Here is a 27,461-nt window from a genome sequence, read left to right as displayed (position 1 = left end):
GATGGATCAGGCCATCCTCAGCAACGAGATCAACCAAATCATTTCTAATGGAGCAGTAATGAACTGAACTAGCTATGCCCAGAAAAAGAACTCTGGGAGATGACCAAAACCATTAACATTGAATTCCCAATCCCTATATTTATGCACAGGCTGCATTTTTTGATTTCCTTTACAAGCTAATTGTACAATATTCAGAGTCTGATTCTTTTCTACAGCAAAATAACGTTTTGGTCAGGATACTTATTTTATCTAATTTATTTTAATGTATTTAACATCTACTGGTCATCCTGCCATCTAGGGGAGGGGGTGAGGGGGGGTAAGAGGTGAAAAATTGGAACAAGAGGTTTGGCAATTGTTAATGCTGTAAAGTTACCCATGTATATATCCTGTAAATAAAAGGCTATTAAATTAAAAAAAAAGAAATTCATACTTCATGAGTGTAGAATAATTGTATATTGTACTCTCAGGTCAAAAAATGAGGGAGAAATTATTTGAGTACTCTTTCACTAGTAATATTTAGGCACTGGTGATAGATCAAATTTTTATTTGTGTCTACTTGAGAACACAAAGTGTTTTCCAGTGAACATGACTGTCAATTTGGCATTGCCAAAAGTTACTTTTGGTAGATGGATGGGTAACAAGAGTTATATATTTAATGATGTATCAACTCTGTGAAGAATAAATATTTGAAGATAAAAAAAAAAAAAAGAATCTCAAGAGAATTTATGAAAAATAATCAAATGAAGGTGGCCTAGCTGTACCTGATCTAAAACTATATTATAAAGCAGCAGTCACCAAAACCATTTGGTATTGGCTAAGAAATAGATTAGTTGATCAGTGGAACAGCTTAGGTTTACAAGACAGAATAGTCAACTATAGCAATATAATGTTTGACAAACCCAAAGAGCCTAACTTTTGGGATAAGAATTCATTATTTGACAAAAACTGCTGGGATAACTGGAAATTAGTATGGCAGAAATTAGGCATGGACCCACAATTAACACCGTATACCAAGAAAAGATCAAAATGGGTCCATGATTTAGTTATAAAGAACGAGATTATAAACAAATTGGAGGAACAAAGGATAGTTTATCTCTCAGACTTGTGGAAGAGGAAGAAATTTGTGACTAAAGACGAAATAAAGACCATTATTGATCACAAAATAGAAAATTTTGGTTACATCAAATTAAAAAGCTTCTGTACAAACAAAACTAATATAAACAAGATTAGAAGGAAGCAAAACGGAAAACATCTTCACAGTTAAAAGGTTTAAATAAAGGACTCATTTCAAAATATAAGAAACGCTCTAATTTTGGGAACAAGCCATTATCAATTGATACATGGTCAAAAGGATAGAAATGACAATTTTCAGATGATGAAATTAAATCATTACCACTCATATGAAAAGAGTGTTCCAAATCATTATTAATCAGAGAAATGCAAATTAAGACAACTCGAGATACCCTACACACCCTTCAGATTCAAGATGCAGGAAAAAATAATGATGATTTTTGGGGAGGGATTTGGGGAAAACTGGGACACTATACATTTTGGTGAGTTTAATGAATCCAACCATTCTGGAACAATCTGGAATTATGCCCAAAAGTTATCAAACTTCATACCCTTTGACCCAATGGTCCCTGGACTTATACGGAGATACTAAAGAAGGGACAGGGACCAGTATGTGCCAAAATGTTTTGGCAGCCCTTTTGTAGTGGCTAGAAGCTGGAAACTAGTGGATCCTAATTGAAAAATGGTTGGTAAATTGTGGTATATGAATTTATGGAATATCATTGTTCTGTGAAATGACCACAAGATGAATACAGAAAGCTTGGAAATTACATAACGTGCTAAGAAATGAAATGAGCAGAACCAAAGAGATCATTATATATCAACAACAATACTGTTATGAAAGATGTAATCGTGGAAGTGGTTTCTTTACAAAGAACCTAACTCATTTCGTTGATCAATGATGGAAGAAGACTACCCCAAAGAAAAAAAACACGAAATGAATGTAAACTTTTGCATTTTGTTTTCTTCCCAGGTTATTTCTACCTTCTGAATCAATTCCCTTGCAACAAAAAACTTTTGGATCTGCACATACATTGCATCTAGGATATACTAGGACTATTCAACATATATAGGACTCTTGCCATCTAGGGGGGGATGGAGGGAGGAAAAATCGGAACAGGTGATCAAGGGATAATGTAAAAAAATTACCCTGGCATGGATTCTGTCAATAAAAAGTTACTATAATAATAATAAAAAAAAAAAACCAAAAAACTTCTCCTTTAGGAAGTTGGATGCCATACCACTTGGTGCATATATGTTTAATATTGATATTGCTTCGTTGTTTTCCCTTTAGCAGGATTTAATTTCCTTCCTTATCTCAATTAGATAAATTTTTGCTTTTTTGATCTGAGATAAGGATGGCTACCCCTCTTTTTGACTTCACCAACATAATAGATTTTCTCCCAACCCATTTTTCTATATGTATCTCCTCTTTTAAATTGTTTTCTTGTAAACAACATATTTTAGGGTTCTGACTTTTGATCCAGTCTGCTATCGCCTCCCTCTTTTGGGGATTCATCCCATTCCATTTATTAGATTCTAAATCTGATTTCCTGCCATCTTAATAACCCCGGTTATCTTTACTTTTCTTCCCCCCAACCCTTTCCTTTTTGAACTTAACCCCCTTTATCCTCTTACCCTCTTTAAATTCCTCCCTCCCCCACTTTAATCTTTTCCCCTTCCTTCCCTTATTACTCTTTTTCTTTCCCTTTTCCTCTCCCCTTTTTTAATAAAGGCAAGAGAATTTTCTCTAAAACAAATTCAATTATTTTTCTTTCCAACTCATGAGGGTAAGATTCCACTGCCTCTCCCTCTCTAAATTCCCTCAGATAAAGATAATTTCCTTTGCCTCTTTGTGGGATTGGTTTCCCTCTTTTATCCCTCCCCCACCTTATTCTGCCATCATCCCTTTTCATATCTACTTCCCTTTTTATTTATATCCAGTAAAATCAAATTATACATTATTCTTTTGTATATCCTAACAGAAATACAATTCTCAAAATTATTTTACCTTTTCCATTCTTAGTCCTATGTTAGTCAAATTTTTGTTTTAGTTCTGTTTTCCCTTAGAAACAAATGGAAATTCATTTGTTTCTTAAATTCCCTCTTCTTCCTGGAAAAAATGCTCAACTTAGCTGGGTAGTTTATTCTTGGCTGCATCCATTCTTTTGCCTTTTGGAATTCAGATTCAGGCCCTTGATCCTTTAATGTGGCAGCCAGATCTTGGTGATCCTTATTGTGGCACCTCGGTATTTAAATTGTTTTTTTTTTTTTTTTGGCTGCTTGTAAAATTTTTCCCTTAATGATATTCTGAAAATTTGGCCCCTATTCCTTGGGTTTTTATTTTTAGGGTTTCTTTCAGAAGGTGTTATTTTTTTCAAAAATTTTTTACCTTCTTTTCTATTACATCTGGGCAGTTCTCTTTGATAATTTCTTGTAAAATATTTGGCTCTTTTTTTCATCATAGTTTTGGAAAGTCAATAATCCTCATATTTCTCCCTAGATCTATTTTCCAAGTCTTCGTTTTCAATAGATAATTCTGGTTTTCCAGTCATTTTTTTTTTTTGTTGACTATTCCTGTCTCAATAATCATTAGTTTTATTTGTTCATTCTAATTTTAAAAATTATTTTCTTCATTAGCTTTTTTTCTTCTTTCTGTATATGTCAATTGGTTTTTTAAATGTATTGTTTTGGTCTGAAATTTTTTTCCATTTCACTAATTTTTTTTATGAATTAGTTTTCTTTTAATTCCAAGATCCACTTTCTTGGGAGTTCTTTGTCTTTTCAATTCCCAAAATTCCACTTTCTAGTAATTCTTTATTTTCAATTCAAGTCTTACTTTCCCAGTTTTTTCCAATTCTATTTAGGAAGTTGTTCTCTCTTGTAAAACTTCTCTTTCCTTTCCCCATTTATCTTCTAACTCTCTTTTGAGACTTTTAATGGTTCTTCTGTGGCATCATGTAAAAAAGGAACCTCTGGTGCATGTTTGCTTTTGGTCTCTTAATTTACTGACCTGCTCTTTTTTCTGCATAAAGCTGTTGTCATTATTTTTCACCTTTTTATTCTGTTTTAAAGCCTTTAAGGTATCCTCCTAGGCAGGGGTTCCACTTCCTCTCAGAACAGGGAAATGTAAACCGGTTTCGGCTCGGGGAGTCTCTAGTGAATTTTTCCCTTCCCCAACAGGAGGTAGATTCAGCACTGCCAGTTATTAAATTTAGTTGGGTTGTTGGGGTTAGAAATTCCCTACTGGCTGAGGGAAAGTGTCCTGCCCCAGGCCAGAGCCTCTTGGGGGCTGTGGGTTTGCATGACCCCAAACGAATTCTCAAATTCTTCCCAGTCTTGCTCAACATCTGAAAATCTCCCACAAACGGCCCCCCAGGCTCTAGCCCCAAGCCAGGCCCCACACAGTGCAGATTAGGTTGGCTTGGCCCTCCTTCTTAAAGTTTGCAACTGCCCCAAGGAAAAAGCCCTCTGCCGTTGGTTAAGCTTGTGCTGAGATCTGTCTTTCACTTTGGTTTGACTCTCCTTGGAACCTAATTTCTCTCCCAGTCAAGCTGATCCCCCAACCCCAGAACAAACCTTTTGGGAGACTGCAGATTTTTTCTTTGGCTGGTGAGGTTTTATACTTTTTATCTTTCTGAATTGTAGTCAAGACTATTTCAGGCTCAAAAATATTGATAAAGAGGGTAAGAGAAGAGCTTAGACAGTCACGTTCTCTGCCATCTTGGCTCCCTGGTTTTTTCATTGAACCAACTTTTAGTTTTATTTATTAATTCAATAGTTTTTTACTTTCAATTTTATTAATCTCTCCTCTTATTTTTAGAATTTCAAGTTTAGTGTTTGACTGAGGGTTTTTAATTTGCCCCTTTTCTAACTTTTTATTTGGAAACCCAAATTCATTGACCTTCTCTTTCTCTATTTTATGCAAGTAGGCCTCTAGAGATATAAAATTTCCCCTTATTACTGCTTTGGCTGCAACCCACACATTTTGGCATGATATCTCATTATTGTCATTCTCTTGGGTGAAATTATTAATTGTGTCTATGATTTGCTGTTTTGCCCAGTCATTCTTTAGGATGAGATTATTTAGTTTCTAATTGTTTTTTGGTGTATTTTCCCCTGACTTTTTATTGAATGTAATTGTCATTGCATCATGGTCTGAAAAGGATGCATTTACTATTTCTGCCTTTCTGCATTTGAATTTGAGGTCTTTATGTCCTAATATATGGCCAATTTTTGTATAGGTTCCATGAACTGCCAAAAAGAATGTATACTCCTTTCTGTCTCCATTTAGTTTTCTCCAAAGATTTTTCATACCTAACTTTTCTAGCATTGTATTTACCTCTTTACCTTCTTTCTTATTTATTTTGTGGTTTGATATATCTAATTCTGAGAGTGCAAGATTGAGATCTCCCACTATTATAGCTTTGCTGTCTATTTCTTCTTGCAGCTCTCTTAACTTTTCCTTTAAGAATTTAGATGCTACACTACTTGGTGCACATATGTCCAATATTGATATTGTTTCATTATCTATGCTACCCTTTGGCAAGATATAGTTTTCTTCCTTCTCTCTTTTAATTAGTTCAAGTTTACTTTTGTTTAGTCTGAGATCAGGATGGCTACCCTTGCTTTTTTTACTTCCCCTGAAGCATAGTAGATTCTGCGTCAGCCTTTTGCCTTTACTCAGTATATATTGCCCTGCTTCAAGTGTGTTTCCTATAAACAACATGTTGTAGGATTCTGGCTTTTAATCTAGTCTGCTATCTGCCTCAGCTTTATCGGGGAGTTTACCCCATTCATGCTTATGATTAAAATTACTAATTCTGTATTTCCTACCATCTTGTTAACCCCAGCTTATGCTTTTCTCCTTTCCTTTTCTCTTATCCCCCTACCCAGTATTAAACTTGTGAGCACCACTTGCCTCAAGCAACCTTCCTCTCTGGGATCCCTCCCCCCCCCACCTTAGAGTCCCTCCCCTTTTCTTACCCTTTTTCCTCAAAATTTCTCTATTTCCTTCTATTTAGCTGACTCCTTCCCTTTTCACTTTTCCCCTCCCACTTTTCAATGAGGTGGGAATATTTTCTCTGTAAATCAAATATATTTAATATTTTTTCTTTAAGCCAGTTCTGATGAGAGTAAGATACACAATATGTCCATCCTTCCCCCAACCCCTTCTTTCCCTTAGATATAATAGATTTCCTTTGCCTCTTAGTAAGTTGTAGTACCTCAACTTTTCCCTTTTTCTGGTACAATTTCCTTTCCACCTCTAGCTTCTTTTTTATAACATTAAAACTAAATTATACATGTATTCTTTATGTATGCTCATAAGAGAAATATAGTTCTCAAGATTTCTTTTTACCTTTTTCTGTTTCTCTTGAGTCCTATAGTTGGAGATCAAACTTTTTGTTTATTTCTGATTTTTTTTCATTAGAAATAGATGGAATTCACCTATTTCATTGAATGTCCATCTTCTTCTCTGAAAAAAATGCTCATTTTGGCTGGGTAAGTTATTCTTGGCTACATACCAAGTTCCTTAGCTTTTTAGAATATCGGATTCCAGGCCCTTTGATCCTTTAATGTGGATGCTGCTAGATCCCAAATAATTCTTATTATGGCTCCTCTGAATTTGAAATTTTTTTCTAGCTGCTTGTAGTATTTATTTCCTTAGTCTGATAGTTCTGAAATTTACCTACAATATTTCTTGGAGTTTTGATTTTGGGATCTTTCAATAGGTGATAGGTGAATTCTTTCAATGTTCATTTTATCTTCTGTTTCTGTAACATCTGGGCAGTTCTCTTTGATGATTTCCTGAAAAATAGTGTCTGGGCTCTTTTTTTTCTTCATAATTTTCAGAAAGTCCAATAATTCTCAGATTATCTCTCCTAGATCTATTTTCCAGGTCTGTTGTTTTCCCAAGTAGGTATTTAACTTTTTTTCATTTTTTTATTTTGGTTTTGCTTGACTGATTCTTGGTGTCTCCTCGAGTCATTCATTTCCATTTGTTCAATTATATTTTTTAATGAATTCTTTTCTTTCATTTACTTTTTAAATTTCTTTTTGGAATTGTCCAATTGAGTTTTTAAATTAGTTTTTTTTCCCCTATGGAATTTTTTTTTCCATTTCACCAATTTTATTTTTTACAGAGGTATTTTCTTTTTCCAGTTCACTAATTCTATTTCTCAGAAAGTTGTTTTCTTTATCCATTGTATCTTTTAATGAATAGGATGACTTATCCAGACCTTCTTGCCAAGCTTTCCTTACCTTTCCCCATTTTTCTTCTAGGTCACTTGTAAGAACCTTTTTAATTTCTTCTATAAGAGCCTTGTGTGATGGGGATCAGATCATACCCCCCATTTGGGGTTTCATCTAGAGATAATCTGTTGATAGTCTCCTCAGGGTTTGAAGTCTACTCTCTATCAATATAGAAACTATCTATAGTTAGAGATTGCTTTAACTTTTTACTCATTTTGACAAAAAAGAAACAAAGAAAAACAAACAAACAAACAAAACAATTGCAGTCTACTTTTGGGGCAGTATGGTATTATCCAGTTTCCTCTACAGATTATAGGAAATAGCAGTAAAGCAGCAGTGGGACAGCAATGGCTGCACTGTGTCTGCACAGCAGTTGCACTCTGAGAGTGTGCTGAATCACTCCAGGTGTTGGGTGGGTGTGGCCAGGTCCCAAGAGACTCTAGCATTTTGGGGTCACAGTCTTTACCCCCTGTGTTTATAGCTTCTCTGCTGATCTACTGGCTTGCTGCCAGGGCAAAGTAGCTCACACTGTGCTAAAGTTTTCCTCACAAATTTTGAGGCAGATGAGACCATATCCCACCCCTTTTTGGTCTGCTCAGTGTGAGCTGTCTTCCATGCTCTCACTGTCAACTTGTCTCACACTGCATCTGGTCTAATTATCCCTGCCCACAAACAAAAACAAATCTTTTCTGGTGAATTTCAAGGATATCTTCTGTTGGCAATGTATTGTACACCCAATATTCGTGGGGTTTTTCAGTCAAACACTAATTCCAAGGCCTTTCATAAAAGAAGTAATCTGAGGGCAAGGAAGAGCTTAGATAGATGCACATGTCCTTTCTGCCATCTTGGCTCTGCTCCACCTATGTCCAATTTTAAAAGACTTTTTTCTAAAGTTCTTCCAAAATATCTCTTGCTGAAAATTTGTTACACTTCAACTATTTGTGGGTTCTGTCACTCCAAAGCCAGTTCAGAGGCTTTATTTTGTGTTGATCTGATTGACATCAGGGAGAACTCAGATAAAGACAGGTTTCCTCTCCATCATCATAGCTCTAGTTCTTTACAAGATACACTTAGTTCTTCTTTGGCCATAAATTCCTTCCTTCTCCACAGGTCTGAAAGGTAGTCCTTTGTTCTTCTAATTTGCTTATAATATCACTCTTATCTTTAAATTAGGAACCCATTTTAACCTTATCTTGGTATAAGGTGTTAGTCATTGGTGAATTCTTAGTTTCTGCCATACTATTTCCCAATTTTCTAAGCAATTTTTGTCAGTTAGTGAGTTCTTATCCCAGAAGCTGGGATCTTTGGGTTTATCAAACACTAGATTACTATAATCATTGATTAGTTTGATGACCACTGCTTTATTATATATAGGTCTGGTACAGCTAGGCCACCTTCGTTTTCATTTTTTCATTAATTCCCTTGAAATTCTTGGCCCTTTGTTTTTTCAGATAAACTTTCTTATAAACAATTTATTAAAAAAAAAAAAAAAAACAGGGATTTTCAAGCCATTCTCCAATTGATAAATGGTCAAAGGATATGAACAGACAATTCTCAGACAAAGAAATTGAAACTATTTCTAGCCATATGAAAAGATGCTCCAAGTCATTATTAATCAGAGAAATGCAAATTAAGACAACTCTGAGATACCACTACAAACCTGTCAGATTGACTAGAATGACAGGGAAAGATAATGCGGAATGTTGGAGAGGATGTGGGAAAACTGGGACACTGATACATTGTTGGTGGAATTGTGAATACATTCAGCCATTCTGGAGAACAATTTGGAATCATGCTCAAAAAGTTATCAAACTGTGCTTACCCTTTGATCCAGCAGTGTTACTATTGGGCTTATATCCCAAAGAAATCTTAAAAGAAGGGAAAGGGACCTGTATGTGCAAGAATGTTTGTGGCAGTCCTCTTTGTAGTGGCCAGAAACTGAGTAGATGCCCATCAATTGGAGAATGGCTGAATAAATTGTGATATACGAATATTATTGTTTGGTAAGAAATGCCCAACAGGATGATTTCAGAAAGGCCTGGAGAGACTTACATGAACTGATGCTGAGTGAAATGAGCAGGACCAGGAGACCATTATATATTTCAACAACAATACTATATGATGATCAATTCTGATGGACTTGGCCCTCTTCAACAATGAGATGAACCAAATCAGTTCCAATAGAGCAGTAATGAACTTAGCCACCTACACCTAGGGAAAAAACACTGGGAGATGACTATGAACCACTTACATAGAATTCCCAATCCCTCTATTTTTGTCTGCCTGCATTTTTGATTTCCTTCACAGGCTAATTATTTCAAAGTCCAATTCTTTTTGTACAGCAAAATAACTATATGCATATATATATATATATATATATATATATATATATCGTATTTAACGTATACTTTAACATATTTAACATATATTGGTCAACCTGCCATCTGGGGGAAGGGGTGGGGGGAAGAAGGGGAAAAGTTGGGACAAAAGGTTTTGCAATTGTCAATGCTGAAAAAGTACCCATGCAAATATCTTGTAAATAAAAAGCTATAATAATAAAAAAAAAAACAGGGATTTTGAAGAATAATTATATTTCAAATTTCATTTTGTTAAAATGAATCATGGATGTGTTTATCTGAGAAGATGAGAGTGGGTGGATTTCCTGCGATAGATTCTCCTTAAATATGGTGAAGAATAAAGGGTTTATATTTTAAAGATCCATTTAAATTACTTTTTTCCCCACAAAAGTTTAGATAAAATTACTGATATCGTCAGGGTACATTTATTGATCCAAACCTGAGGTAAATCCTGGCATCTCAATAACTTTTATTTCCTCTGCTTCCCAAATGATCTTCAAAGAATAAAAGAATTTAAAGGAACTTGAGGAGGTGATCTATTCTGACCCTTTGCCTGATGCATAGGTACTTTTGTCAATGTCCTCAATAAGTTGTTTCTGTGTGCTATTTGAACATTTGCAGAGTAAAGGAATTTGATAATTCAAAAGGTAAACCAATGTTTTTCTTGGGACAATTCTAATTGCTAAAAAGACATTCCATAAAATGGAGGACAGAGGGCCTTGGGGCTATTATTTGACTGCAGGTGCATTCTTGGACATGTCATTTGATCATTTTAGGCATTAAATTTCTCATCTATAAATGAAGGGTATGAACTAGATTGCCTCTTAGATCTTTTTCTTTTCTAGTTTTATGATTTTATAAGCTAAAATAGCCCCTGTAATGTTTTACCAACTGATCTTGGCACCTCTTTATAAGACTAAGCAAAGTTAGCCTATTTTCTCTTCCACGTGATTGCTCTTGGTGACTAATATCAGCTCCCCCATGCTCTCTCTCCTCTATGGTTATTTATCTGAAAGTAATTTATCTTTAACATCTATTACTTAATTGAAAAACAAAATTGTGCTATTATTGATTATAATGCTATTAATAAAGTAACCAATCTAGAGATATTATGAACTTCACTTTCAATGAGAATAAAGAAACTTTATTTTTTAATGTTTACACATAAAGCATATTTACCTATTTTTCTTCATTCACTAATGCTGTTCATTCTTCAGTTCTGAAGAGGACCAATGATATCTCACAGGATATGATATTGGATTTGAATGTAGATTGGATTTAACTGAGACAGAACTACAAAAGTTGTCAATCTCATTCTCTCTTCCAAATTTGTTAAAGTCCAGAGGCAAGACAAAAGTCAAGATGGCAGGTGATAGCCCTGGATGCAGTGGAAGACCTTAGTCTCTGAGATGTTTAACTAAGCTCTTTATGCTTAGTATCCCTTTCAGCTTCCCCCAGTATCCATTTCAGCTTCCTTCATAGATTTTGGACCAAATTCTTCTCATCTGCTCATTCTACTGGAGAAAATCTTCACAGAGTTGAGTCTTGTCAGTTACCCTCAGTCTGGTTTAGCCTGTTGGCTGAGACAGTTTTACTAGAGTGTGGCCACTGCAGTGCTACAGCTTCTTGTAGCCACAGGTGAGTGTTCCAAGAAAGGAAGGTGGACACTAAAGTGGATAAGCAGCCTTAAAAAGAGTTTGGCATGCCCTTACAGTAGAGGTGTTAATCTTCCATGCACAAAACATATGTTCATTTAAATAAGGATAAAAAGTGGACAGTGTTGCTAGGCTGCTCATAAATTTTTAAAATGTTACATAGTTCAAAGACAACTTAGAAATAATTTTGTCTTTTCTAGAAATTGTAATATTTTCATGTGTTTCCAAAAAGAAATGAACTCTGACACCTGCTCTTTAAAGTATTTCCTTTGTTTTTAAATAAGCCAAGGTACGTATTAACAGCTTGTCGAAACTCTAAACAATGGAATTCAGCCAAGAAAATAGTATCTACACTTGAAATCCTTTTGAAGCTGTATATATCTTGAATCAAAGTCAAAATTCATAACAAGGGTGCAATTTGGTATCTATGCCAGCCGTCAATGTTATAAAATTGATCAGGGAAGCATTTGATAGGGGAAAGTCTACAAAGAAAGTCAACGAAATTTTATTTTTGTTGGTTAATAATTTAGTCATTCAATAACTAGATTGCTGAACATAAATTGTATTGCACTTTTCTCTATACCTTTCAGATATAATGTGCCATAATTGGATTATAAATTATGACAGCATTAACTAAAAGAGGGAATGAGGATCCCTTATACAACATTGCACTGTTATTCATGTTATTGCTGATGAAGAATTACAATGAATGTTTTCTGCTGTATCAAAGCAAATCATTTTTGAAAGGCACAGGTGAATTTGAAATGGCAAAACAAATTGTACATAAGTGACAATGAGACATGAAAATTACCATAATATTCCAACAAGAAACTCAATTAGCAAATTCATCAAGATTTTGCAAATACTTCAGTTCTCAAGACTCATTTCTCAAAGTAAGGTATTGAGCCTGAATTGCTGGCTTGCATGTTTAACCATCTTCTCTTCTTGCCTCTCTCCCATCCCTGTAGGAAATTTCCAGTTTGGATATTTCCTTTGTGATACAGACCTGTAACTTATAATTAGAACTATAACTGGTTTTAAATTACTTTCCCATGGTCATATAATTACACTATTTCAGGAAGAATGTGCTTATGCTCAGGCCTTCCAAGTTTTAAAGTTAACATTATAGTCACATTGCCTCCCTTGAATTTCTAGAAGTATGTTTACATTTCATACCTCCCACTTCATCACAAATACTGAAGCTCAGCCATCTTCATCATGCACTGTTTCCTTTAATAAATATCTGTCTTAGTTAAACTTAAAAATGATTATGTCTTATTTTAGAAGTCTAAATAGAACCTTTATTTATGAATTTTCATACATGTATGTATGTGCATGAATGCACGTGTATGTGTACTAGGAATGTCAACTTTTAATATACACATGTAATTTTGATTCACCTGCAATCTAAAAGATATAAAGTCAATTCCAGTTTTACCAAAATAAGATATAAGAAAAATGAAGCAACTCTAACAATAATGAGGGGGACCTTTGCAACATCATAGTAAGATTTAACATGACACGAGTTAGAGATCCTTTATTTAAATCTCACATTGGGCAGTATGGTATCCAAAGAGCTCATGTTCTCTAGGAGAATTTGTGTAGTCCCAGAACTTACTGTAAAATGGTGTAATGGGACTAACATTTTCAAGTTTTTTTTCCTCACCAATAATATGGAGAAACTCAGGTTTCTTCTTCTTCCTTAACCCTAAAAGATGATTTTTCTCTAAAAGGAAACAAAGCTGTCCCCAAGATTTTATTGACTCCAGGTTCCCTAATACAGTTTCCTGGTAATCTAGAGGTATTAAAAAGTTAGGGTTCTTGACTAGGGGAATTCTGACTTTGGAGTATTTTGAGAAGATGGCAGAGTAGGTTGGTAAATCTCAAGTTCTTCTGATTTCCCCCACAAATAGAACAAATTTGTACCTCAGGGCTAACATAGACTGGTAAAAAAAAATCAAGAAGATATGGGACAAAATAGAGGTCCATCTGATACAATCTGAGAAAATTTGGAGACCTCTGGGCTAGGGAATTAATCTGTCTGAAGTGCAAACACTTCCAAGCAAGCTCCACAGAAACAGCAGGGTGGGGAGTCATTGGACTAGCTAGGTGTGGCTGGACCTTCCTCAGGAACCACAAAGAACCCCACAGGCCATAGCAAGGGGATTGAGTGAACTCCAGCTCTGAGAACCACTACATACTTAAGTGTAGCACTGGGAAAATGTATCCTGCTGTTACCTCCATATATTTTTGCATAGCTCTGAACAAATTGGCATCCTCTGGAGGCCCTGAGAAAACAAATAAACACCAGCCCTATTTGTGCCTGAGCAAACAAACACCTGCCAGCACCTGGCCTTCTGCCATGCTTCTGCATAGCCCTCAGCAAACAGGTAGCTTCCAGAGGCCAGACCATATTTTGCTTTAGTATATTCCTGTGAAACTTAGAAACATCTTACCTGGTCTCAATACACACAACAGATACTATCACTAGGACCAGATAGGCTGCCAGACCCCTACAGCTTCCAGCAATGCCAGTCCCCCTATCATACTCCCTCAGCACAATAACAGATACTAGGGTCTCTTCTGGGTCTCAGGGCAACATGAATAAAGCATCAAATAAACATACTGGGCCTGCAGCCACTGATACAAGAAGCTTGAGATAGTACTCTTTCCACCATAGAAGCATAGCTCAAATTTAAAAGAAAGGGGAAAAAAATTTAAAAAGAACAAATAACAACAAAAAAAGAATCTGAACATAGAAAGTTAATATGGTGACAGGTGAAGAGACAGACACAAATTCAGAAAAGGACAATATTGTTAAAACACCTATGGGCAAAACCTTAAAGAAAAATGGGAAATGGTCTCAAGAAACCCCAGAAAGAGCTTATGAAATATATTAAAAGGAAGCTAAAATCATATAAGAGAAGTAGAAGAAAAATTGAGAAAAGAAATGAGAGTGATACAAGAGGATTATGAAAAAAATAGTTAACAGCTTGAAAATTTGCTTAAAAAGTTGAATTGGTCAAATGGAAAAGATAGAAAAATCCACTGAACAAAAAGATGCCTTAAAGAGTACAATTGACTAAATGGAAAAGAAAGAAAAAAGCTAATTGAGGAAAACAATGCCTTAAAAGTTAAAATCAGGCAAGTGGAGCCTATTGACTTTATGAGATATCATGCAAATGAATAACAAAAATACAAGAAAATATAAAGAACCTCATGGGCAAAACAAGGAAAATAGATCCAGGAGAGACAATGTCTGTAATCACTGGACTATCTGCCAAGCATAATCCAAAGGAAGAACTGGACAAAAATTACCAAAGAAAATACTTGATGTCCTAGAAACGCAAAATAGATATTGAAAAAATACTTCAATCACCACAGAAAAGGGATCACAAAATAAAAAAATAGCCAAGTTTCAAAAATTCCAGGTCATGGAAAAAAACTACATTTGCTCAGAAAGAAACAATATTGGTAAGTCACAATCAGGATTACACAGGACCTGGCAGCTGCAACATTAAAGAACAGGAAGTCATGGAACATAGTGTTCTGAAAGTTTCTGAGCAAAAACTACAACCAAGGCTTACCTACTCAGGGGAATTAAGCATAATACCTCAAGGAGAAAACATGGTGATTAAATGAAATAGCATATCAAGAGCTAATAAGATCAGAAGGAAATCAAAAATTTGACCTCCAATATGAAGACCCAAGAAAAGTATAAACAGGCAAAAAAGGGAAAAGAAAGCAAAATGATTCAATAAAGCTAAACTGGGGGAAAATAATACTTGCAATTCTTAATAATTGTATAACTAAATAGTGTAGCTGGAAGGAATATATACAGAGAAAGAGAGCATGGGTATAAAGCGAATTAGAATAACATCAAAAAAATTAAGGTGTGGAAGGAAGAGAGAGGTAGAGTGGTGTGAATTGTTTCCCATGAAGAGGCAGAAAAGATCTATTGCAATGTAGAGGAAGATAAGGGGGTTGGGGGGTGGTGATGACCATCATTTGAACCTTCCCCTCAACAACATGAATTCAGAAAGGAAATAATATAGACAATCAATTGAATATAGAAACCTGTCTTATGTGACAGGGCAGTAGAAGCAGAGGAGATTGGGGAGGGTAAAGAAAGGAGAGTGGATCAGGGTAAGTGGTAGGCGTAAATAAATAAATTACTGGTGAGGGGGGAAAGGGGAAAGGAGAATAAGGACAAATAGCACTAAAAATAAGTTAGAGGGAAATACACAGGTGGTAATCATAACTATGAATTTGAAAGGGATGAACTCTCCCATAAGACAGAGGCAAATAGAAGAATGGATCAAAAAACAGAACCAGACATTATGTTGTTTACAAGAAATACATTTGAACCAAAGAGACACAGAGAGAGTAAATTTAAATGATTAAACAATCTATTGTGCTGCAGTTGAAAGGGGAAAAACACAACAACAAAAAGCAATTCTAATCTCGGATAAAGCAAAAGAAAAAATAGAGTGAATTTAAAGAGATAAGGAAGGAAGCTATCTTGCTAAAAAAAAAAAAGTATCATAGAGTCTTTGTATGGACAATGAAGCAACATCAATACATATATGTAACAAGTGATATAGTAGTAGAATCATTCCCTCCTGTCTCCCTCCCTTTCTCTCTCCCTCCTTCCTTCTTTCCTTCTTCCCTGCCTCCCTTCTTCCCTCTCTCTCTCCTTCCTTCCTTCCTTTTTTCCTTCCCTCTCTCCTTCCTTCCTTCCCTCACTTCCTTCCTTCCTTCTTTTCTTCTTTCTTTCCTTCCTATCTTTCCCTTCTTTCAGTATAAATAGGGTATCATATCCTTCCCTGTAGATGCTCTTAAATTTATTTATTTTTTTTATCTCTGAACCCTCCTAAGATATCTTGTGGTTTACTGGCTAGATTTCTTTATTAAGGACCATGCCTTAAACCCAAATAACTCTGAATCTCATTGATTAGTCTACAGTATCTTTCAGGCCAAACCCTAATTGGTCATTGTTTAGTCTTGTTTGACTCAGAGTGAATATAAATAGCAATCATGTCTGTTTTGGCCAGAAACCTGACCAGGTCTTCCCTTCTAGATTGCTTGTTTGTTGGCTAATTTATCTGTTTTTTTTTTCCTTGAATAGGGAAGAGGGCATTTATTGCCTTAATTGCTATCAAATTTTAATCATTGAATGGGTGAAGCCTCAATCAAACTGAGACCTGTTAAAGACCTTAAATTAAAAAGGCTAAAATGTTCCACTAAATCCAGGGTCATCTCCAGTTGTCCTGATCTATATCTGGCCACTGTACCCAATTGGCTCTGGAGGAGAAAGTAAGGGAGATGACTTTGCACAGCTTTCACACACTTAAATTCAATTCACTTGTCTGTCATGGAATCACTTCCCTGATACAATGGTTCTCTTTGAGAATGAAAGACAAACAACAACTACAATAGCAGCCACACTAAACAATTTACCAAAAAAATTATCTTTTAGAGCTGAAAAAATAATAAAATTCATTGTAAAGAACAGAAGATCAAGAATTTAAAGGGAATCAATAGGGAAAAAAAAAATTGAAGCAAGGTGGCCAAGCCATATAGGATCTCAAACTGTATTAAAAGATGGTAGCCATTAAAAAAAGTCTGGTACTGCCTAAGAAATAGAATGGTGGCTTAGTGGAATAGATTAGGTACACAATACAACACCAGTAAATAACCATAGTAATCTAATGTTTGATAAACTCCAAAATTCAAGCTTTTGGAATAAGAACTAACTATTTGTCAAAAACTATTAGGAAAACTGAAAATCAGTTTAGCAAAAACACCAATATTTCATACTATATACCAAAATAGGGTCAAAATGGGTACATGATTTAGAGATAAAGATGGATACCATATGTAAATTTAGAGAGCAAGGAATAGTTTACTTTTCAGATCAATAGATCAGGAAAGACTATATGACAAAACAAGTGAAAAAGAGCTATATGAAAGATGCAATATGGATAATTTTGATTACATTAAATAAACAATGGCTTATACAAGCAATGCACATGAAGAAAATATAAGAAAAGAAGGTAATTTGGGGAAAGTGTCTCTGATAAAGACCCCATTTCTCAAATATATAGAAAAAAGAGTTAAATTTATAAGAATACAAGTCAATTGATAAGTCAAATGATGTTAGAGTTTTTTTTTTAACTTTTTAAATTAAAGATTTTTATTTTCAAAATACATACATGGATAATTTTTGACATTCATCCCTACCAAAGCCTGTGGTCTAATTTTTCCCTCCCTTCCTCCAATCCCTACCCCAGTCAGCAAGTTATCCAATATATGTTGAACATGTGCAATTCCTCTCTATATATTTCCACAAATATCAAGCTGCACAAGAAAAATCAGATTAAAAAGGGAAAAAATGATAAAGCAAACAAAATGCAAGCAAACAACAACAACAAATGAAAATACTGTTGCGGGTCCGCATTCAGTTCCCACTGTCCTTTCTCTGGATGCTGATGACTTTTTTCATCACAAGATCATTGGAACTGGTTTGAATCACCTCATTGTTGATGAGAGCCATGTCCATTAGAATTGATCATTGTACAATCTTGCTGTTGTTGTATATAACGATCTCCTGGTTCTGCTCATTTCACTTAGCATCAGTTCATTTAATTATCTCCAGACCTCTCTGAAATCATTCTGCTGATCATTTCTTATACAATAATAATGTTCCATAACATTCATGTACCATAACTTGTTTAGCCATTCTCCAACTGATGGGCATCCACTCAATTTTCATTTTGTTGCCACTACAAAAAGGGCTGCCACAAATATTTTTGCACATGTGGGACCCTTTCCCTCCTTTAAGATCTCTTTAGGATACAAGTCCAGTAGAAACACTGCTGGATCAAGGGTATGCACAGTTTTATAACCCTTTGGACATAGTTCTAAATTGCTCTCCAGAATGGTTGAATCAGTTCACAACTCCACCAACAATGTATCAATTTTCCCACATCTCCTTCAACATTCATCATTATCTTTTCCTGCCATTTTAGCCAATCTGAGAGGTGTGTAGTGGTACCTTAGAGGTGGCTTAATTTGCATATCTCTGATCAATAGTGATTTAGAGCACCTTTTCATATGACTAGAAATGGTTTCAATTTCTTCATCTGAAAATTATCTATTCATATCCTTTGGCCATTTATCAGTTGGATAATGGCTTGAATTCTTATAAATTTGAATTAATTTTCTATATATTTTAGAAATGAGATCTTTATCAGAACCTTTGAATGTAAAAATATTTTCCCAATTTATTGCTTCTATTCTAATCTTCTCTGTATTAGTTGTGTTTGTACAAAAACTTTTTAACTTAATATAATCAAAATTATGCATTTTTGTCCAATAATGAATTCCAGTTTTTCTCTGGCCACAAATTCCTTTCTTCTTCACAGATCTGAGAGGTAAGTTATCCTTTGTTCTAATTTACTTACAATATTACTCTTTATTATGAAATTATTTCTGAATTATGAAAGCATTTCGATTTTATCTTGATATGGGGTGTTAGGTATGGGTCAATGCCTAACTTCTGTCATAATAATTTCCAATTTCCCAGCAGTATTTGTCAAATAGTAATTTCTTATCCCCAAATTCATGGTCTTTGGGTTTGTCAAATATCAGATTACAATAATCATTGACTCCTTTGTCCTGTGAACCTAATTTATTCCACTAATTGATTACTTTTTTTTAGCCAGTACCAAATGGTTTTGATGAATGTTGCTTTATAATAGTTTTAGGTCTGGTACAGCTAGCCCACCTTCATTTGCATTTTATTTCATTAATTCCCTTGAAATTCTTGATATTTGTCCTTCCAGATGAATTTTGTTATTATTTTTTTCTAGTTCTGTGAAGTAATTTCATGGAAGTTTGACTGTATGGCATTGAATAGTAGATTAGGTAGTACTGTCATTTATATTATATTGACTCAGCCTACCCATGAGCACTTGATATTTTCCTAAGAAATTTAGACCTGACTTCATTTGTGTGGAAAGTGTTTTATAATTTTATTCATATAGTTTTTGATGTTGCCTTGAAGGGTAGACTCCCCCAAATTTCATATTATCTACAATTATTTTATATGGAATTTATCTTTGTATCTCTTGCTGCTGGACTTTGTTGGTACTATATAAAAATGCTAATGATTTATGTGGATTTATTTTGGATCCTGCAACTTTGATAAAATTGTGTATTGTTTCTAATAGTTTTTTTAGTTGGTTCTCTAGGTATACCATTATATTATCTGCAAAGAGTGATAATTTGATTTCCTCATTACCTATTCTATTTCCTTTCATCTGTTTTTCTTCTCTTATTGGCAAAGCTAACTTTCTAATATGATATTGAATAGTAATAGTAATAGTGAACAACCTTGTTTCACCCCTGATCTTACTGGGAATGGCTCTAGTTTTCCCCCATTACATTTGATGCTTGCTGATGGCTTTAAATAGATGCTACTGATCATTTATTCCTATAGTCTCTAGTGTTTTTTTTTTTAATGGGAATAGGTATTGGGTTTTTTCAAATGCTTGTTCTGCATCTATTGAGATAATCATATGCTTTTTTTTTTAGTTTTGTTATTGATATACTTGATTATGCTAAAGGTTTTCCTAATAGAAGTAGCTTCCATTCCTGGTTTAAACCCTATTTGATCATAGTGTATTATCCTGCGGATAACTTGTTGTAATCTCTTTGCTAATATTTTATTTGACATTTTTGCATCAATATTCATTAGGGAAATTGGTCTATAATTTTCTTTTTCTGTTTTGACCCAATTTGTTTAGGTATCAACCCCATGTCTGTATCATACAAAGAACTTGTTAGGAGTCCGTTTTTTCCCTATTTTCCCAAAGAGTTTGAATAATATTGAAATTAATTGTTCTGTAAAAGTTTGGTAGAATTCACATGTAAATCCATCTGACCCTGGAGATTTTTTCTTAGGGAGTTGATTAATAGCTTGTTCAATTTATTTTTCTAAAATGGGATTATTTAAGTAATTTGTTTCCTCTTCTGTTAATTTGGGCAATCTATATTTTTTGTAAGTATTCCTCCATTTCAATTAGATTATCAAATTTACTGGCATACAGTTGGGCAAAATAGTTCCTAAAATTGCTCCAATTTCCTCTTTATTGGTGTAAAGTTCACACATCGTTTTTTATACTAATAATTTGATTTTCTTCTTTCTATTTTCTGATCAAATTAATTAAAGGTTTATCTATTTTGTTGGAGTTTTCATTAAAGCAGCTATAAATTTTGTTTATTAGTTCAATAGTTTTTTTTTTAATTTTCAGTTTTATTGATCTCTCCTTTCATTTTCAGAATGTCAAATTTAATATTTAATGGGGGGAGGTCATTTTTACTTTTTTCTGCTTTTTTAGTTGCATGCCAAATTAATTAATCTTCTCTTTCTCTATTTTATGCAAGTAAGCATCTAAAGATATAAAACTTCATCTAAGAACTACTTTACTTGTATCCCATAGACTTCGGTATCATTATTATCATTCTCTTGGATAAAATTATTGATTGGGTCTCTTATTTGTTGTTTTACCCACTCATTCTTTAGGATGACATTGTTTACTTTCCAATTAATTTTTGGTCCATTTTCCCATGGCTCTTTATTACATGTGACTCTTTTTGGATCATGATCTGAAAAAAGATGCATTAACAATACCTGCCTTTCTGCATTTGATTGTGATGTTTTTATGCCCTAATGTATAGTCAATTTTTGTATAGGTTCCATGAATTGCTGAGAAAAAAGTATACTTTGCATCTCCATTCACTTTTTTTTAAAATTTAATAGCCTTTTATTTACAGGTTATATGCATGGGTAACTTTACAGCATTAACAATTGCCAAACCTCTTGTTCCAATTTTTCACCTCTTACCCTTCCCCCCTCCCCCCAGATGGCAGGATGATCCATTCACTTTTTTCCAAAGATCTATAATACCTAACTTTTCCAGTATTCTATTTACCTCTTTAACTTCTTTTATATTTATTTTATGGTTTTATTTATCTAGTTCTGAGAGAGCAAGGTTGAGATCTCCCATTATTATAGTTTTGCTGCCTAATTCTTCTTGCAGCTCTTAACTTCCCCTTTAGCAATTTCCATGCTATACCACTTAGTGCATATATATTTAGTATTGATATTGCTTCATTATCTATGGTACCCTTTAGCAAGATATAGTTTCCTTCCTTATCTCTTTTAATTAGATCTATTTTTGCTTTTGCTTGATTCTGAGATCAGGTTTACTACGCCTGCATTTTTTACTTCACCTGAAGCATAATAGGTTCTGCTCCAGCCTTTTACCTTTACTCTGTATGTATCACTGTTTTAAATGTGTTTCCTGTAAAGAACATATTGTAGCATTCTGGCTTTTAATCCAGTATGATATCCACTTCTGTTTTATGGGAGAGTTCATCCCATTCACTGTAATGGGCTGAAGCTGAGCAGATACACTGAGGTCCAGTCAGAGCACTTATGGCTAATTTTTAATTGGATAATACTCTATTAATATATGCTTGGAGAAAGAATGGCCCTGCCCACTCTCTGTGCAAGTTTGATGTGTTGTATAGGAGATTGAGTAGAGGATTTGGTGGGTGGAGTGTGAGAGCCAGAGGCACTGCTGGCCAGATTCGTGTTGCAATTGCTCTCACTTCATATTGCCATTCCCCTTCACCTCCACAAAGAATAAAGATCAAGGACTTTCACTTATCCTGACTCCAGCTGATTTTAAAATACCCTGGGTGCTAAACATAGTCATCACATTTGGCGCCCATTGTGGAACCAAGGACCCTATTTTCATTGACGAAGTCTCCAGTGACCAGGAAATTAGGTGAGTATTTTAATAGACAAACAGGGAACTTACTTTGTTAAGGGATAAACTAGTAACCTTTTCTGGCTGAAATGGGGCAAATGCTAGGAAAAGATTCTCCTCCATCCCCAGTCCCACCCCCAGCCCCGCCCCGAGGGGGCGCTATAGAAAGCATGCTTAAGTTGATCAAGGGATGAGGTTTAATTATAACTTGGGAACAGATTGCTAGACTCTTGGGTACATTAGAACACATGTCCCCTTGGTTCTTAGAGGAAGAAGGAATCTCACCAGATAATTGGAAATTAATAGGACAACAACTCTGTGAATACTACAATGAAAAAGGTCCTCATTCAATTTCCTTCAAAGCATTCTATGTATACAACATAATACAGTTGGCCTTAAAGAATCCTGCAAATTATAGAAAAAAAGAAAAGTTCTAGGACTAGCCAAATGAGGAAGCCTGAAGAAAAAGAGGAAGACAATGAACAGATTAATGACCATATACATGGAGATTTAAGTGAGGCTTAAGGGTGTGGTGACTTTCCATCCCACCAGGAAGCTTCAAGCCAGCCTATATGGAGCAGATAATTGACTCTCTTCCATCAATTTCACCTTCCCGGATGGAGGGAGGAGGAGTAGTGGGAGGGGCAGTCACACCACCAGCACCATCCCGCCAGCAACCAACCCCTTCTATGAGTAGATTGCAAAGCCACGGAAGACGGGAAAGATGTAACTGACTACAAATTTATCCTGTGATTCAACAGTTTAACTCTTCAGGTCAAGAAAGTACAAAATATGCTCCTTTTGATATAGAAATCCTCAAAGACCTGAAAAAGGCTTGCACTCTTTATGGGGCTACATCAGCTTATGTTAAGATGTTATTACAGAATTTGGCTTATGAAATCTTAACCCCTAGTGACTGGAAATCTATAGCAAGGGTATGCTTAGAACCTGGACAAAACTTGTTGAGGCTTTCTGAATACAGTGAGCTCTGTAGGATAGAAGCCCAACAAAATAGTCAAAGTGGAGTTCATACTCCAATCACCTATGACCAACTAACAGGTGTAGGTTCTTATGCAGACATCTCTATAGATTAATTACTCCATAGCAGCATATGAGCAAATTGCTGCTGCTGCTATCAAAGTGTGGGCTTCTCCCCACAATAAAAACAACAAGAGTGAGGCCTTCAGAAAAGTAACACAAGGGCCAAATGAACTCTTTGCTGATTTTGTGGGATGTTTGCAGACAGCTATCATAAGAACTAATGATGAAAATGCAGTAACAGTCATTTTGATAAGGCAACTTGCTAAAGAAAATGCTAATGAGGTTTCCCTGATTCAGGGAAACAGGATGAGGGGGCCAGCTCCAGGGCCTCAGGCAAAAAACACTTGGGGCATGATGGCAGCCAATGGTGCACCCAGAGAGTGGCTAGAAGTCCACTACCCAGACATGACCAATTAGCCAGGAAGCCATCTGATGGGAGAAAAGGATAACACAATTAATCAGCCAGGAAGCAATCTGATGAAAGAAAGGGATTTCAATTAGGGAGAATAGAGGTGTATGCAGCTGGTACAACTGAGATACTCCCTGGAAAAGTGAAATCTGTTCCTCTGCAGCCCTTGCCTCCAGGCACAGTAGGCTTGACCATTTCACCGCCTGAGAGTACATACAAAACAGTGTCCATCCACACACTGATGTGGGAAACTGGGGAATGTGTAGATAATATCCCAGTCACTAATATAGGTAGACAAGGTGTGACTTATCACCCAGGAGAAGTAGTAGCATCAGGTTTTCTGATAAAGACTCCTAATAGGCAATCTGGTAATAGTTGCCCAGATTCTGACTCCAAGCAACAAAATCCAGGAATATACTGGACAGCAGCTGTGACAGCTGACTGACCTATGCTCACGATCTATATAAATGGCATACCATTAGAGAACTGGTAGACACTGGTGCAGATCATATAGTCATTAGAGGTGCCAACTGGCCCAGTCACTGGCCAAAGATTAAAGCAGACACCTGCATGTTTGGCATAGGAGGATCAATAGCAGCTGAAATTAGTGCTGCCCCTTTGAGATGGACTTTGGAAGGTAAAACAGGAGTTTTTACTCCTTTTATAGTTGAAAAAATCCCTATCAATCTGTGGGGAAGAGACATTTTACAACTATTAGGGTTAAAAATGAGTACTTCGGTTTTTTAGGCAGGGCTGCTGTAGAAGGCCTGCCAACACTTTCACCTGTTCCTATCCAATGGAAAACTGGACCAGTGTGGATAGAACAGTGGCCCTTAGGTAACAATAAAATTCAGACCTTATTAGATATAATACAGGAGCAACTTGACCAAGGACACTTACAACCTTCTCTAAGTCCTTGGAATTCCCCAGTATTTGTTGTAAAAAAGAAATCTGGAAAATGGAGGTATGTTGACTGATTTAAGCAAGATAAATGAACAGATGGAAACTATGGGAACTCTTCAGCCTGGACTTCCATCTCCTACTCAATTGCCTAGAGAATGGGCTCTTTGAGTTATAGACATTAACAATTGTTTCTATTGTATGCCTCTGGATAAGGAGGATACAAAAAGATTTGCCTTTTCAGTGCCCAGAGTTAATTTAGCGGAACCTTATAAAAGATATGAATGGACAGTTTTGCCATAGGGAATGAAAAACAGCCCTACTGTGTGTCAAATGTATGTTGCTGCTGCTCTTACTCCAGTAAGAAAAGCATTTCTAAAAGTAATGTTATTACATTATATGGATGATATATTGGGATGTGCATCTGAGGAACAAATGTTAGAAGAATGTCTACAAAAGACCATAAAAACACTAAGGAACTACAAATTGTACATAGCTCCAGAAAAAATTCAAAGACATGCTCCTTTTCAATATTTAGGATATGAAGTATACCCTAAGGTGCTTATAGTACAAAAACTGTCCTTAAGAACAGAGAAGCTAAACACCTTAAATGACTTTCAGAAATTGATAGGAGATATCCAATGGATGCAACCAGTGTTAGGCTTGACTACCTATCAATTGCAACATTTATAAGACATTTTAAGGGGAGAGAGTGCTTTAAATTCACCATGTCAGCTTACAAAAGAAGCTCAAAAGACTTTGAGAGAAGTTGAACTGGCTTTATCCAATGTAGTTGAAAGAGTCACTCAAAAACCCTTGGAAATATCAGTTTTGCTACACAAGAGGCACCCATAGAAGTCCTTCATCAAGGAGACAGTGTGATAGAGTGGGTGAACCTCCCAGCACAATCAGAACAAAGCCTTACTCCTTACCCAGTTCTTGTGGCTAGAATTTTATTAAAGGCCATTAAGCGAGCAGTACAATTATCTGGGACAAGACCTGACAAGATATATACCTTTTATATTAATGCACAAATTAACTTGTGCTGTATAAGCAACCCAGAGTGGCAAATTTTATTAGCCATGGCTCCAAATTTTACACAGGTCTATATTAAAGATAACCAGACTATTATATAATTGGCGATGGATTCTTGAAGAAAAAGTTTCTAAAGTTCCTCATAAAGGACCAACTATCTTTACGGATGCATCCAAACATAATATTTGTGCTGTATACTCTCAAGACTTAACTATAAAGAGTAATCAGAACTCCTTTTTGTCTGTATTTGAATAAAATGAATTAAGAATACAAGTTCCCATCAGTTATTTTTTGTTGACTATATATTTTTAAAAGCATTTAATTGTAAAACAGATTTTCAATTGATCTCTAACAATATGTCTCACATGAACATTTTATAATAATGAAATAATCCTTGAAAGATATTTAGTGCAGAGATGATTATTTCACATCCACCTTTCTATAAATACTCTCTGGTTCTTAATGACACTGTTCTATCATGGTTCTCTTCCTATATTATGGCAGATGGTTTACATTTTGAAGGGTCATCATCTTCATCAAATGCTAACTTATATGAATAAAAGAATGATGGAGCCATTAACAAATGTTCAGATAAAGACATGTTGTTTATCTTTTTTTTTTTTTTTTTTTGAAAAGGACCAATAACATAGTGAGGCAAAACTGTGCAGAGTTATCAGCTTCACTGTTTCCTACAATGTATTAAAGTGCAATGGATGACCTTGGCATTAAGTTAAGAATCCCACCTCTGGAATACACATAAGATCTGGTACAGGCACAGTGGTAGCCCCAAATTTTCTAATCAAGAGTCATTTTCAAAGATTATATTTCATCAGTGTTGTAAAAGGAATATATAGCTTTTAATGTTCTTCTATCCTCAAAATATTACAGCCTAATTCTTTCAAGACTGCAACAAATTTGTGATCTTATTTGTGTATGTACTCAGTTCATCAATGCAATTGCGATTCATCCACATAGTCACAGTTTACCTACCTTTATTAAATATATCTCCCTAGGGTCAACTATCCAATGCCCTGGAGGCCTACCTTTAGATGATCTTTTAATTAATAAGACTTATCAATGGAGCACTTGGCTTGTCTATTGTTTATCTAAATGGCTTCTTTTCCCCCCAGCTGATTTTTTTTTTTTAATCAACCCTTCCTAGGTACAGAAAATGATTGGAAATATGGAAATATGCCCTGGCTTGCTTACACCCACTGTGTTTGTTTGTTTGTTTCTAAAACTTTTGTACAACCACAATCTTGTATCTTCAGAAAGTGAAATGTTACAAGATTTCTAGCTTCAGAGACCAGTCTGAGGACATTTCTGTTGAATTTGAAAGATTAGATCTTTGAAGTAGTGAGGAGTTCAGGATTGTTGAGAAATCTATAAAATTGCCTGAACCCTACTTTCTTCTTTTCAATTCCTCCCGACTTATTGTCTATCTGAAATGTTTGTCTCCACTATATGTATAGTGTATTAATGTAATGGGGTCAGCCATCTAACTGCATTTCAAAATCTGAATCAATAATAAAATTCTTTCAGCTGTTTTCATGACCATTGGAACAAATTGTTCTTGTCTATCCAATCTGCAGTGGAAGTCTTCAGAGTTCAAGTAGACATCCCACCTACACTCACCCAATTTACCAAACAGTATTGAGACCAGTCATTTACCTACAACCTGGTTTAGCCCAACTGCTAAGATATTTATTGTATGACTGCTGTGTGTGCAGCTTCTTAACATCACAAATGAGATTTGAGTGCCTGGTAGACAACCAAAAATGGATGACCAGACCTAAAAGGACTTGACAAACCATAGCACCAAAGGTGCTACTTTTCCTTGAATACTCCATCCGCTCCAGATAGATACATATAAATATACACACATATTGACACATATGAG

Source organism: Sarcophilus harrisii, chromosome 6, assembly GCF_902635505.1.
Source record: "Sarcophilus harrisii chromosome 6, mSarHar1.11, whole genome shotgun sequence".
NCBI lineage: Eukaryota > Metazoa > Chordata > Mammalia > Dasyuromorphia > Dasyuridae > Sarcophilus > Sarcophilus harrisii.
Note: the sequence above shows the minus strand (reverse complement) of the source record.